Source organism: Berghia stephanieae, chromosome 6 (assembly GCF_034508935.2).
Source record: "Berghia stephanieae isolate SIO BIC M18660-M18661 chromosome 6, UCSD_Bste_1.3, whole genome shotgun sequence".
Taxonomy (NCBI): domain Eukaryota; kingdom Metazoa; phylum Mollusca; class Gastropoda; order Nudibranchia; family Aeolidiidae; genus Berghia; species Berghia stephanieae.
The window spans coordinates 55,722,214-55,727,570 of NC_088365.1; the positions used below are offsets into that span (position 1 = coordinate 55,722,214).

The 5,357-nt window shown below is 36.6% G+C and overlaps 1 protein-coding gene across 1 annotated transcript in view; it reads right to left on the bottom strand.

Annotated features, from left to right (window-relative positions):
- The window catches only part of LOC144975302 (plexin-B-like), a 143,623-nt gene extending 139,262 nt beyond the window's left edge, over positions 1-4,361 (bottom strand). The window contains exon 1 of the mRNA XM_078919260.1: positions 3,821-4,361. The gene's annotated coding sequence lies outside the window, so the exon portion shown is untranslated. The remainder of the gene's footprint in view (positions 1-3,820) is intronic.
- Between the last annotated feature and the right edge of the window lie 996 nt (positions 4,362-5,357).

Here is a 5,357-nt window from a genome sequence, read left to right on the forward strand (position 1 = left end):
GGGTAATCAAGGAGGGCGGGTCACTGACCTTTCTTCCCACTCGTTTCAAACTACCTTGACGTTTTAGAAAATAGATAGTTGTTAATTTAATTTCAACGCCCAAATTCGAGACAATCAGTAAGATTGTAATAATAGCATAGCCAGCATAGGCATAGCTGTAAAGACTGGCTATTATTTTCTTATGAACAATAAATACGTAAATAAATAAATAAATGAATCAATATTGAATGAATGAATGCTTGAATGAAAGGATGAATGAATGAATGCTTGAATTAATAAATAAATAAATAAATAAATAAGTAAATAAATAAATAAATAAATAAATAAATAAATAAATAAATAAATAAATAAATAAATAAATAATAAATAAATAAATAAATAAAATAAATAAATAAATAAATAAATAAATAAATAAATAAATAAATAAATAAATAAATAAATAAATAAATAAATAAATAAATAAATAAATAAATAAATAAATAAATAAGTAAATAAATAAATAAATAAATCACAAGAAGGAAAAACAAATCGAAATAAACAAGCCTAAGTGATAAACCCGTTTACGACGGTCTATCACAATTGAGTCATCATCAAGTCCTGCCATTGCCAACTCATGTGATACCTTGACATAAATACACTTAAGATATAAGTACATACTCTACCAATAATTATACTCACGGGTAAACTAGATCGTTTGATACTTACAACAATACTACTGTACTTCAACTTTACACCGACAAATCATTTATTTTTATTTTGGGCAGAAAACATATTTTTACGTGCGGAGCGGCTATTGTTGTCTTGTGGTAAGACACTCGCTTTCGGATCGGAAGATCTTGGGTTCGAGCCTCGCTCGGCGTATATATGAGTCCTTGGAGAAGGCTCTTTACTCACATTCTCTCACCGTTCTCAGGTGTACAATGAGTACCTGACCGTTAACAGCGTTGTCTTTGACCGAAAAAAAAATGTAATATCGCCTAACAGGCGTCATGTCCCGTCCTAAATGTTAAATGTTGCTGTTGGCTAGCGACTCCATGTAAAGCGCTTTGAGAACGTTTAGTGGATATTGCCCTATGTAAAAGGCTCAATTTAATTAAAATTTAATTTTACTTAACATTTCAGTGTATTAAAAAGACCCCCGATGTCACACAGTCTCAATCCAGACATTTCTAATCCTGACAAGTCTGTGTAGTCTCAGGTTTGATAAATTTTGACAAGTATGGGTCGTTGTTAATCGATCAATATAATTAAATCAAAATTCAAGGTCTCGTAGCCAAAGTAAGTGAGGACAAAAAAGCGTTTTGTTAAGACAAAAACAAAGACAATTAGTCCAATTAATGTGTGTGTTAACGCAATTAAGATATGGTAGTTATCAAGCATTATTGTATTAACTCACTCAATCCTAGAGAATTTTGCTACTTTTCAAAATTGGAGAAATGTATTAAAAATGAGCATGTACATAGTTTTATTCAACTACCATTAACATGTGATAACTAAAAAAACATTAGCTTTGATACTACGCCTATAATTTGTTTCAGAAAAACGTAATTAAATAGGCAAGGGGTAAAAGTAACCCGGTAAACTACGGATATAGTCGGTGTTAGTGTTGAGTGAGTTAAGAGACAAACATTGTTGAGAAAAAAAAAAAAAAAAATAATGGAACTATGTACCCGTATGCTTTGGCAGACAGAACTGTGGGTATTTTACTGAACCATAACGATCCCCTTCAGTATTCACGAGAACTATGTACCTACTTAATCGATAGCTATCTTTTCATACATGCCTGAGAGCCGAATTAGAAGGCCTTCCTTACAGTTTGTGATCATTAATCATAATGTTTTGACTCAGACTCAGGGACGCATCGAATTATCAGGGGATCGGGAATGCGTTTGGCACCGATTATATCCCTTAGTTGTGTCCAACACAGCGAACACGAAGGACATCTTAGATGTAAAATTTCCCAAGGCTTGATGGTTTCTACGAGTGAAGGAAATTCACAAATTACGTCAACTCGTGCGGACACTAAGGTAGAGATGAAGCCGTGTGTTTCCGTCCTTGTATTTATCATTATGTCACCAATCAAGGGACTGAATTTCGCAGCAAATGCATTTACTCAATAGTATTACAACGGCGGTAAGCCCTTTATTAGTCATTTGTAACGCCCCCCCCCCCCCCCCCCCCGCCTCAACACAGTGTTAATATACTGTTTTTGTTTTTAAGGGTTTTACGGCGCTTGCAACACATTTAGGTTATATCAGCACCAGTAAAAAGGAAGAAAATGGGATAGTAAAAAGTTCTAGAATTACAATTAAAGCACCCAAGAGAAAGTAAGACAAAGGGCAATGGGAACAAATAGGGATCAGATGAAGATTCCAAGAGCATACCACCAATGTACTTAGTTTGAGATCACCTATGTCTCATCCGGACACAAGCACAAAATCCAACAAAATCCAGTGTTAATATACTTTAACTGCAGAAAACTTTTTTGTTGAAATTTTATGATGTAGCATAGAAATCAGAATGAGAAAAATGTTAGCTGCATCGTGACGAATGTGACGATTTTCATATGGGTGGTAAGGAGAGGGTTACTGAATAGGGTAAAAGACAACACAAGGAATTATCTATACAATTTGAACAATGGTACCACTATTCATGCTGTGGACTATTTTCAGAAGCGCCGAGATTATATCCGTAATTCCGTAAGTTGACCACGACTTACTTAGTGTAATGACCCAACCAACCACAAAACGCCTAAAAATAAAACCTAATGACTTTTACAGCCGATTTCGTAACGTCTAATGAGCAATATCTACTCCCGTGCTTTGAAAAAAGCACGTCTTAAAAATTTTTTGGCCAGGTTATTCGTCCTTCAAATAAGGATCAATTGAGAAGAAAAAAAAAACAACAACAAAAAAACATCAAAACACTCATCATTTCAAAAACTCTCAAAATCTGGGACTTCCGAAAGTTTGAGAATTTTAGACAAGATGAGGAGGGTCATTTTAATCGATCGATATTTAATGAACAAGTTTTCTGACCAATTAAAAAAAAATATTATGCGTGTTTTTTTTTGTTTTTTTTCCAGAGTACGGAAGACTAGTTGAGGAACTTGACGATTCTAAGTTTTTGTTTTTGTTTTGTTTTGTTTGTTTGCCTATTATAATATTGTCTTGATTTGCTTTGTTTTTATCTGTTAACTTTGAGCACATTCTAGGGGGCGGATTGAGGGCGAGGGCGAGGGCGAGGATGGAGGGGAGGGGGGGTGGGGGGGGGGTTGTTTGTAAATGATCTCTAATATCTAATTAGATCAAAAACAACAACAAAAATAAACAGGTATATTAGCTCGCGAGGTCTTAATTGATGCTATCCGTTAAGGTAAAATACTCATAACATCCGCCACCCAGATATAACGTACCAACACACAAAACTATATATCGTAACCAATAGTCTGATTGAAATAATTTAGTGAGAACTGTACATTAAAATGGCTGTCTAAAAAAATAAAATAATGAGCTGAGTGACGTCAAATCCGTTCTCTCTATAGTCTATAGCACAGGGAATTTCTTCCATCAAGACTGGCCGCTGTAATGACACTATCAATTTATCATTGCATCTTTACAAAAATAACGATAAGTATTGAATTGTAAGCTTCAATTTATGAGGTGAAGACAGATACAGTGATGTTTCGGATTTCCCCTTTATCAACAAAACATGATGAACGAAGCACTAAGAAAGAATGATAGATGTGTGAATGGCGTAGTAAGGTGAATAAACGTTACATAATATTGTAGAAAATTAAATAGCCTTATAAAATACCTACCGTAATTCACAAGGCAATCAAATAAATCCAAAATAATACTTAATGGAAAAGTAGTACGTCACGTTTCCACTATAATAGTAATACTAATTAAAAACAATAATATATGGGTCCAGCGAATTTAATTCAGTGAAAATTAATCAACCACACAGCTGTATGAATTATAAAATTATTATCAATTAATCCAATGCACGTTCGAATGTCGAATTGATAATCCGTAAAACTCCTAAAAGTTTTTCAACTATACATTTATTCCAATTGTTATTCACTCAACAATCAAACAACACACGCACCAAAATTATATCAAAACAGCACTGCAAAGTATAAGTCCACAGCCGCAGCCTTCAGAATATATAATTATTTATTAGGAAGTTGTTCCGCCGGCCAAGTGAAGCAATACAAACATTCACTGCTTTTCACACCAACATTGCTACGCTGAGCGTGAGTGCCGCGAACTTGAATGGAATGAACTGCACGGAACCCTTGATCAGTGTTCAGTCAGTCAGTCGTCCGCCGCTGCTGTCCCGAGTCCCGATTTCGACTCGTCGCCTCACGGCTGCCGCCCGTCGTCCGTCATCGTCCGTTCCACGCCGCGCTTTTCACATCGCTCTCGCTTTGCTTGCGCGCTCAGTCAGTCCCTCTTTAATTTTTTTCACTCTCTCTTTGGAATTGTTGCTGATTGCATTGTCCTCATTTTGCAGTCATCAAGGTTTTTCCATGCCCTGATTGTCTAAGTGGGTCCCATGTTTTTGTTGTTTCCCCCCCCCCCCCCCCCCCCTCTCTCTCTCTCTCTCTCTCTCTCTCTCTCTCTCTCTCTCTCTCTCTCTCTCTCTCTCTCTCTCTCTCTCTCTCTCTCTCTCTCTTCTAGTGGTATGGCATTCGCTTTCAGATCGAAAGGTCCTAGGTCCCAGTCTCGCTCGGCGCATAGTTGAGTCATTGGAAAAGACACTTTACTCACATTCTCTCACCGTACTCAGGTGTAAAATAAGTACATGACCGTCAACAGCGTTGTCTCTGTCGGAAAATTTGTAATATCGCTAACAGGCGTCATATCTCGTTCTACATGTTACGTGTTGCTGTTGGTCAGGGACTCTTTGTAAAGCGTTTTGAGGACATTACGTGGATATTGCGCTATATAGAAGCTCTAGTCTCTCTCTCTCTCTCTCTCTCTCTCTCTCTCTCTGAGAGAGAGAGAGAGAGAGAGAGAGAGAGAGAGAGATCCTTGTCAAAATAAATTCTCTCGTGAGTGCTATGGTTGACAATGGGCCATAATCAGTGTGATGAGTATTCATAGAGGAAGGTCATCGCTACCCAGGTCACATTGTTGGCAATGCTTCAGCAGAGTAAAAGAGGGTTGTTGGGAGGGGGAGAGGGAAAGGGGGGGGGGGGGGGATCGAGTTAATTTAAACAGATCGTTGGAGGACATTTATTTATAAACACATTATGGATTTGGATATTGTTATTATCATCACCATAAATTATCATTTTTGATAGAATGCAAATAACGTGTTAAAACCTTGAGTTTTATCCACTAAACGTG